General features: G+C 40.9%; 1 non-coding gene across 1 annotated transcript; it reads right to left on the reverse strand.

Annotated features, from left to right (window-relative positions):
• Positions 1–10,239: 10,239 nt before the first annotated feature.
• LOC148791034 (small nucleolar RNA R71) lies at positions 10,240–10,346 on the reverse strand. Its single transcript, XR_016078043.1, has one exon. It is a non-coding gene; the product is annotated as a small nucleolar RNA R71 (small nucleolar RNA).

Raw genomic sequence — 10,346 nt, forward strand, 5'->3', positions numbered from 1 at the left:
TTACAAGATGACATATTTATTGCTGCAACACTAAGATTGTCTAATTTTTTATTCAAAGTAGCAAGCTGAGCAGATAAAGCTAAAAAAGAATCTAGATGATGTACTCCCCTTTGATCAGCATGTGATAAGAATAAAAATTATCATATTTTTATCCCTAAATATTTAGTATTTTATACTTAATTAGTACTAAATTGGAATCATTATTCTTGTTTTTCGATTCAGGGCATGAAAGAAGGCGTCAGGAGAAAAACAAGGCTAATCGGGTAATTTTGCACAGTTCGGCGCTGTGTAGTAATCTGAGCATAATTCTCCCATCTGGACTCCGATTGAGATGATTCAAGATGCATTGGAAGGATAAGGAAAAACTCTACAACTTTAGTATTTTAATTTTGATAGATTCTGACTTCATCAAAGTCAAAATCAGGCCCGAAGTCTGAGCAAATTCGTAGGGAAGCCCAGCTCGCAGTAGAAGCTCAGTTCGCAGCAGAAGCCCAATTCGTTGAAAAAGCCCAATACGAATACAAGAATAAGGAAACTACAAAGAGTCCTATCAGATTTAATTTTCTGATATAATTCTAGAAAGATAAAGGAGATTGAGATTACCAGATAAGAGATAGGATAGGATTATATCTAAAGTAATCATTAGGAATTAGGACTTTCTATTTTTGAGAAAGAACTCCAAAAAGGAGTTGGAAACAGCCCCTCCTCCTAAAGCTATATAAAGGGGGGGGGGGCAGACTAGCACCAGGAATCAATCAATCTGGGGAGCAATCAAAAGTCCTCCAAGAGAGCTTCAACTTTCAAGGAAGCAGTCAACAACCTTGAAGGAGAAGATGGCAGTGGCAAGGAGAAGACAAGCTCATCGATCTCAACTTCAAGGGCGACATCATAAGTATTTCTTATACCTTATTTGTTTAATCTTCTTTATCATGAACTAGTTTATTTATAGTTGGTGCTATGGAAAGCCTAATCACGACCATGGATTGATTTTTATTTAATTCATCCAAGCTGTTTTTATTTTCATATTTTCTATGAGTTATTATAAGTAATGCAGTTAGGAGCTTCGCCACCTCTTAGTTGATTTGGTTTATGTGAATGAACCGGAAGGGGAATTCATATAATAGACTAAATAACTCATAGTGTGAATTGAATGGTATATATGAATATATATACATGATTCATCTGATGATATAGGTTTTTCATAGAACTTAACGCACATTCTATCTCGAGAACTCTAATCGAGGAATCGAAGGGTTACTTGATAGAAGTAGGTTTGATATATCCTGGAAGGGAATATTAAATAAATTAGGAAATACTTCAGCTTATGAAAATAATAAATTATCTTGGTTAATTTAATAAATTGATATTCATTGGAAAGGTTAGGTGGACCAATAGTCCTGGTACTTTCAGTTAAATCGTTGCAAGTTCAGTAATTGATTGCCTTTGTTTTTATCTCTTTTCTTTTTCTATCTTTAATTTTCAGTAGTTCCTATTGAAGGGTTGAGAGATCCATCGAATGGATGCCCAAAGATTGAGGAATAAGGGGCGAATTTCAAAAAAAATTTCTCTCCCTTCAACTGGGAATCACATTCCCTATTTAGAAAATCATATTTTCAAGGATCATTCTTGAACCTTAAACTGAACCAGATCTGAACCAAAAGGAGTAGGAGAGAATTATACCTGATACAGAGAATGATGTATGCCCTTAGCTTCAATCAGAATGATGTACTTTATAAGTTTTGTATGCCCTTAGCTTCAATCAGAAAGATGTACTTTATGAGTTTATTGTAAATGAATAAAGATACATATTTGATTCATGTTCCCTTGGTATGTTTCTGTGTAATACCCTTAAACTGGACACTTAATGAGACTCGTGTTAGTTTAGAATGTTCACAGCCGGTGGGTCGGTCTGGGGAGACCTATCCTGACAAGGCTGACACTGTGGTGCCACCAAGTCGGTTGGGGTGGCCGGTCTCAGCTGCCAGGGTGAGACCCTAGGCACATACAGTGTAGGATTAATTGAATCTTTGAACTGGACCAGATTTCCAGTATTGCCCTGGACCTTGGAGATTGATGGGCAAAACTGGAAAGTTACACCCGACCCCTAGACTCGATTATGATACTGCACTAGGTGTCGGATTGGGCTATCTTTGATGTACCAATCAGTGAGATCCTTAGTGGGGGTCAAAACTTGGGAATGTTGGGACAGTCTGAGAATTCATCTGAGTGGGTGATCATAGTGACAGGATCAGCCCCTTTGTTGGACAAAGGTAATGATCGGGGGTGCACTCTCACTGATGGAAACCAAGACTGCCGGCAGCCGATTTCAACCATTGAGATTTGTTTTGCAAAATATATTTTATATAAGATATAAAAGTATATATATGGTTTCTAAAATGTTTGCAAGAAGGTTTTAATTCCCGGGATCCATATAAGTGGAGAGTGCAACACTGTTCCTTGCAGCCGAGGGAGAGGTCCTCTCTTGTCGGGCAGTGTATGATCATTATGGGCTGAGAAGTTAAGTGTAAGACCATTGAGGATAATGCCTGATGGGCTAATCTTGCATCTGCCCACAGTCCCTGGGTGTTACAAGGTGGCTTGGCCCAGGGACCACTTAGTGTAAGTGTTGGGCCCATAGAGCTCATTTGATGGGTTTCAAGGGGTACACTGTCTTCAGCAGTGCATTCGGCCAGGCCTTGTAACAAAGGCTGGGCTGAACCCATGTGGCTGATGTGTAGATCAATGCTTGGGTCCCACGCCATACAAGGAAGCCCAACTGGGCAGCAATTTGGAAGGTTTTTTTTGAGTACATAACCTAAATGGGCCTTAAGCCCATTTCGAACTGGGCTGATTTGATCAGTCATTTAAAGGGGGCGAATTCTGAAGTGGGTCAGCTAAAAGGATTGGGCTTAGACCCTATCCACTCAGAGAGTCCAGGATCTAAATAAGATTTAGATCTGGAAACCTCCTAATTAGATTAGGAGACAGCTGATCTGATCTGCAGATAAGATAAGGATTATCCCTTATCACTAAGGGACTTCCAACCCAAATATGATTTGGATTAGCAACTCCTAATCTGATTAGGAGCTGAACCCTTTAAGATTATAAAAGGGGAAGGGGGCGGCAGCCTTGAAAAACACAATAACATCAATAGCATTCTTCTCTTTAAGAAAGAGAGATTAAGAGATTTCCTGCATACTGCGAATTCTCTTCTGCCGCCACCCTCCTGCCATTGCCATTCCTTCAGTTCAATCTCCAGTTCTTGGGAGCAATCAAGATAGGATCTTGATTTCAATCTTTTGGGAAAAGATTGATTGGAGCTGTACTCACAAGCCGTCCAGTTGATTCTTGCGAAGGGTCAAGTTCTTTTGAAGAACATTGCTGATTCTGCTCCATCATTCACTGCGCCATCTTCAGCGGGAGTAGATTTTGGATCCTTCCTTGGGCGTGAACACCTCCATTGGGAGATAGTATTTCTCCGTATCAGGTATAATCCTCTCCCACTCCTTTTGGTTCAGATCTGGTTCAGTTTATGGTTCAAGATTGATCCTTGAAAATATGATTTTCTAAATAGGGAATACGATTCCCAGTTGAAGGGAGAGATAAAATTTTTGAAATTCGCCCCTTATTCCGCAATCTTTGGGCGTCCATAGGATGGATCTCTCATCCCTTCAGTGGTATCAGAGCCCAGGTTCAAATCTTGAACCAGTTTGTTTCAGATCTGAACCTGTGCAAATGGGCAGAAGGTGTTCTACCCGATTTGCGCAGATATGGGTTTTGGGAAAGTTTGTTCCCAAAAAATTAATGGGCGAATAATCTGAAATTAATTTTATATAAATCTGATTATTATTTAGAATTGTTCTTTATGATTTTCTTGATTTATCGGCTGCTCGTACAAGAGGGGATCGAAATCTTGGTTTGCGCAGGGAACCTGCAAGATTTGCAGTTTATTGATTTATTTATTACATTTGGTCTGTAAATAATTTTTTTTTTTATTTTCTAGACTCAATGTATAGGTATTCGATCTGATGTAATTATTAATAGAAATATGATTTCTATTTATTTTAATTTTGGATCGAAGATGGCGGCGCAGAAAGGGAGATTTCGCAGAGAAGAAGATTTCGCAGATGGGAGAATCGCTATCTGCGATTTGTAGTTTGTGAAACTGCATTCTGTGATCTAACCTCTGTTTTGCAGGATGGATTGTGCAAACAGCCATGATTTACTGATTCTTGCTTTTCTTTTATCAGTAATTAATTTCAGATTATTTTCTTGAATTAAAGATTTGATTAAAAATCAAACCCTAGACCCATTCGAACCAAGATTGGTTCAAACTGTTTGGACCAAATCTAGGGCTTAATCAAGGCTGAAAGTCAGCCCTAATTTTCCCACTGATGGGCCTAAGGATTGATATTTAATTAAATGGTTAATTCAGCCCAACCTGTAAAAGCTCAGTTTTAAATAGTTAAAACTGCTATAAGCCCACTTAACCCTTAAAGCTATATGGGTTGAACCGTTCGGCCCATATACCTAGATAATATTAATGGTTAATATTATGGATTTAAAATGGGCTTCAAATGGGCTTTACAGATAATTAATTGATTGGATCAATTTTTCCCTGCATGTGATGTATGGATGTGTGATGTGCTACGTACATGGGCCATAAGTACTTGGCCCATGCTCAATCGACAGTGGCTCTTTCGCACACCATGGCTGAATGCACATCATTGCCATGGTGTCCCTTTTGGTTATTGGATGACCTCCCTCAATGGTGGGCCCCACACCTCATCATGAGGTCTCGTGCGGAACCCTAGCCGATTTAGGCCCACCAAAATATGGCTTTATGAAAGTCAGTGGGAGCCACTTTGGTTTGACCTAAAGATAGAACTAGGGCGTAATTATCTGTTCCCTCCAGATAATATGAGTGCATGTGATAGGGAGATTCATATGATGAACTCTCTAAAGGCCTTCCATCACTAGCACGAGGATAGGTCCTTCAATAATGAGGAAACGCACCAGAAAATGGGCTATCCATTTGCTGTTGGGCTTGTCTAAGTGATTCATAAGATGATAGGGGCGTCATAGACCGATGTGGGAGGGGCTTCACCAGAAAATGAGAACTCTCTCACGGTACCTTGGCGTTCATGAATATGATGGGTAAGCACTCACTGGACAGAAAGGTTTACCTGAAAATGGCTCTGAACCTTGTCTGACAGAGGCCAAAGGGAAAACTCATATGATGAGTGGATATGATCATTCACAGAAAGGTGGTGGGGTTATGCAGCTGAAACAGTTGGCTTCAAGCACCCTATGTGATTTCCCACATTTTCAGAGACAACCCGTAGTCTCCGTCACTGAGAAAGGAGGGAAATCTCAGAGATGAATAAATGGAAATGGATCGTAGATTAAAATCCATATCTATGAAATGAACATGAATCAAATTAGGTCGTGGACTGATGTTTACTCTTTTAACAGTAAATGGCAAACGGATCATTTGCAAAGCTACTTGATGACAACAAGTTGAAGTGCCCAAAATATGCTGACTGGTATAGGAACCTTATGTTGGTCTTAACCTCTGAGAAATTGGACAAGGTAGCAAAGAATCCTGCCCCGGATCGTCCGGGAGATAGGGCTTCTGAGGCCCGAAGAAGAGAATACCAAGAATGGGAGGAGAAAAACTCCCTTGCCCGCTGCTATATCATTGCCTCCTTAGACAATCCAATTTAGAGGCAGTTCGATCAGATCGAACTTGCTAAGGACATATTGGACAGTCTTAGGACAATGTACGAAGAGCAGAATCGTTCTACTCGGTAGAAGGTCTTGAAACAGTTCATGACTGCGCAGATGACCAAGGGCCAACAAGTTCACGACCATTGTCTCCGGATGATGGGCTATATCAACGAACTAGAGGCTCTTGGGTCCGGGTTGGATCTGGTAACTCAGATCGATGCTATTCTCAACTCTCTGCCTCCATCCTTTAATCCATTCATCATGAACTACAACATGAACAAGCTAAACGTCAGCTTGCAGGAACTCAGCAATATGTTGCAGAGGGCCGAAGAATTGATTAAAAAGGATGAGCCCATTGCCATGCTTGTTGAAACTGGAAAATCGGGCAAGAAAAGGAAGGCGAAGAGAAAGCCCCAGAAAAAGGCTGCCAAACCCAAGAAACAGAGGAAGGACAAGGCATCAGATGCCTGTCATTTTTGCAAGAAGACCGGCCACTGGAAAAGGAATTGTCCTGCCTACCTGGAATCCAAGAAAGGTAATTTCGAAACTTGTGTTATAGAAACCAATTTGTTGGTAGCTTCTGCGTCCTGGTGTATTGTCTCCGGGGCTTCAACTCATGCATGTAACTCACTGCAGGGGTTCAAGGTAAGCAGAAGGCTAAGTGAAGGAGAAGTCACACTCTACTTGGGGACTACTGCAACTGTTGCAGCCGCGGCCATAGGAACCGTGGAATTATATTTTAGAGAAGGAATAATTGTACTGAAAGATTGTCTTTATGTACAAAATTTAAGAAGAAATTTGATTTCTGTCTCAAAACTGTGTGCAGATGGTTATTCTGTCTTCTTTGGTAATACGATTACTATTAAAAGAAATAACTGATTCATCTCATACGGGGAACTGGAGAACGGTCTCTATGTTCTACATCCTTCTCTAGAAACTAACATAACCGAAACTACGTCGGTTGAAAACCCCAAGAAGAGAGCCCGTGATACAGTTAATCTCACGTGTCTGTGGCATTACCGACTTGGCCACATCGGTGTTGACCGAATCACAAGGTTGGTAAAGGATGGTCCTTTGGATTTTCTAGCTGTAGAAGATCTTCCCACTTGTGAGCCTTGCCTACAAGGCAAGATGACGAAACGACCATTTAACGGTAAGCCTGAAAGATGTACAGGCACACTTGACCTAATACATACTGATGTATGTGGTCCCCTGAGTGTTAGGACACGAAATCAACACGTGTATTTCATCACCTTCACAGATGATTTTTCACGATATGGTTACGTGTACCTAATGAGACACAAGTCTGTATCCTTTGAAAAGTTCAAAGAGTTTAGACAAGAGGTCGAGAAACAGTTAGGGAGAGAAATTAAAGCCCTTCGATCAGATCGAGGTGGCGAATATCTCTCTGACGAATTCAGGGACTACTTAAAGGACAATGGGATAGTATCACAATTAGCTCCTCCTGCTACACCACAACTTAACGGTGTTTCAGAGAGGAGGAATAGGACCTTATTAGATATGGTCCGGTCGCTTCTCATACACTCAGAGTTACCCACATCCTTTTGGGGTTACGCATTAGAGACTGCGATTTACGTGCTGAATCGGGTTCCAACCAAATCGGTTCCGAATACTCCATATGAACTTTGGACCAGAAAGAAACCAAGTGTCAGACACTTGAAGATTTGGGGTTGTCCAGCACACGTTAAAAGAACGAGTGCAGACAAGTTGGAATCTAAGACCAGTCGTTGCCTATTTGTAGGCTACCCAATGGACTCTGTAGGTTACCTTTTCTATGACCCAAGTGAGCAGAAAGTGTTCTGCAGTCGAAATGCGCAATTCTTGGAAACCGACTATATCCTGGACACCCATCGTCAGGAAGTTGTTCTTGATGAGGAGAGCTCAGGAGCAGTGGGAGATGTCCCACAAGTTCCAGGTAGTGACCAACTCAGGAGCAGTCAGGAAGTTGTTCTTCAGCAGTGCATTCGGCCAGGCCTTGTAACAAAGGCTGGGCTAAACCCATGTGGCTGATGTGTAGATCAATGCTTGGGTCCCACGCCATACAAGGAAGCCCAACTGGGCAGCAATTTGGAAGGTTTTTTTTGAGTACATAACCTAAATGGGCCTTAAGCCCATTTCGAACTGGGCTGATTTGATCAGTTATTTAAAGGGGGCGAATTCTGAAGTGGGTCAGCTAAAAGGATTGGGCTTAGACCCTATCCACTCAGAGAGTCCAGGATCTAAATAAGATTTAGATCTGGAAACCTCCTAATTAGATTAGGAGACAGCTGATCTGATCTGCAGATAAGATAAGGATTATCCCTTATCACTAAGGGACTTCCAACCCAAATATGATTTGGATTAGCAACTCCTAATCTGATTAGGAGCTGAACCCTTTAAGATTATAAAAGGGGAAGGGGGCGGCAGCCTTGAAAAACACAATAATATCAATAGCATTCTTCTCTTTAAGAAAGAGAGATTAAGAGATTTCCTGCATACTGCGAATTCTCTTCTGCCGCCACCCTCCTGCCATTGCCATTCCTTCAGTTCGATCTCCAGTTCTTGGGAGCAATCAAGATTGGATCTTGATTTCAATCTTTTGGGAAAAGATTGATTGGAGCTGTACTCACAAGCCGTCCAGTTGATTCTTGCGAAGGGTCAAGTTCTTTTGAAGAACATTGCTGATTCTGCTCCATCCTTCACTGCGCCATCTTCAGCGGGAGCAGATTTTAGATCCTTCCTTGGGCGTGAACACCTCCATTGGGAGATAGTATTTCTCCGTATCAGGTATAATCCTCTCCCACTCCTTTTGGTTCAGATCTGGTTCAGTTTATGGTTCAAGATTGATCATTGAAAATATGATTTTCTAAATAGGGAATACGATTCCCAGTTGAAGGGAGAGATAAAATTTTTGAAATTCGCCCCTTATTCCGCAATCTTTGGGCGTCCATAGGATGGATCTCTCATCCCTTCAAGATGACCTCTCCCTCGGCTGCAAGGAATAGTGTTGCACTCTCTACTTGTATGGATCTCGGGAACTAAAAACTTTTTGCAAACATTTGAGAAACCATAATATATATATACTTTTATATCTCATATAAAATATACTTTGCAAAACAAATCTCAACGGTTGAAATCGGCTGCCGGCAGTCTTGGTTTCCATCAGTGAGAGTGCATCCCCGATCATTACCTTTGTCCGACAAAGGGGTTGATCCTGTCACTATGATCACCCACTCAGTTGAATTCTCGGACTGTCCCGACATACCCAGGTTTTGACCCACGCTAAGGATCTCACTAATTGGTACATCAAAGACAGCCCAATCCGACACCTAGTGCAGTATCATAATCGAGTCTAGGGGTCGGGTGTAACTTTCCAGTTTTTCCCATCAATCTCCAAGGTCCAGGGCAATACTGGAAATCTGGTCCAGTTCATAGATTGAATTAATCCTACACTGTATGTGCCTAGGGTCTCACCCTGGCAGCTGAGATAGGCCACCCCAACCGACTTGGTGGCACCACATTGTCAGCCTTGTCAGGATAGGTCTCCCCAGACCGACCCACTAGCTGTGAACATTCTAAACTAACACGAGTTTCATTAAGTGTCCAGTTTAAGGGTATTACACAGAAACATACCAAGGGAACATGAATCAAATATGCACTTTTATTCATTTACAATAAACTCATAAAGTACATCATTCTGATTGAAGCTAAGGGCATACAAAACTATCTAACACCTATTGTTAGATCCAAAATTCGGTTGCCCAAATAATTGAAGGAAGCTATTGTTCTAATACTTATTTTGTTAAATCCTCGTGAGAACGATATCTTTATACTACTTGATAACTAGTGCACTTGCTAGGGTTATATAATTATAGCTATCAAGTTTTTGGTGCCGTTGCCGGAAATTAATTCTAAAATAATATTAGAACTTGTTAACCTTGGTTAATTTGGATTTTACTCTTTATTTAATGTGTTCAAATTCTTGCTGTGTTCGGATTAGTTAGTGTATGACATGCACTAGTGGTGAAGAACTAGCAAAATTCGACCCTGAAATAGAGAGAATCCTTTGCTTATTGCAAAGAGCCAACAAAAGTAAAGAGAGAGAGAGGGTTGAAGGAGGTGAACCAACAGATAAAGCTGAAAAAGAATCTTTTGGACTATGCTTATCCAACAATTGATGAGGTTACTTCTTGCATTTGCAAGCCAACGATTCAAGCTAATAATTTCAAGATCAAGCCTGCGATTATCCAAATGATCCAAATGAGTATTCAGTTTAGTGGGTTGCCGAGTGATGATCCTAACGCACATATCGTTAACTTCCTAGAAATATGCGACACATTCAAGCATAATGGAGTTAGCGATGATGCTATTAGGCTTAGACTTTTTCCATTTTCATTACGTGATAGTGCTAAGGATTGGCTTAACTCACTCCCTGCAGGAAGTATCACTACTTGGAATGACTTGACTAAAAAATTTTTGGCTAAGTATTTTCCTCCCTCTAAAACAACAAAATTGATCAATGATATCACTACTTTTGTTTAACTAGAGAGGGAATCTTTGTATGAGGCGTGGGAACGATTTAAGGAGATGCTTAGGAAGTGTCCTCACCATGGAAT

This window comes from Nelumbo nucifera, chromosome 6 (genome assembly GCF_055504915.1).
Source record: "Nelumbo nucifera cultivar China Antique chromosome 6, China Antique-T2T, whole genome shotgun sequence".
Taxonomy (NCBI): domain Eukaryota; kingdom Viridiplantae; phylum Streptophyta; class Magnoliopsida; order Proteales; family Nelumbonaceae; genus Nelumbo; species Nelumbo nucifera.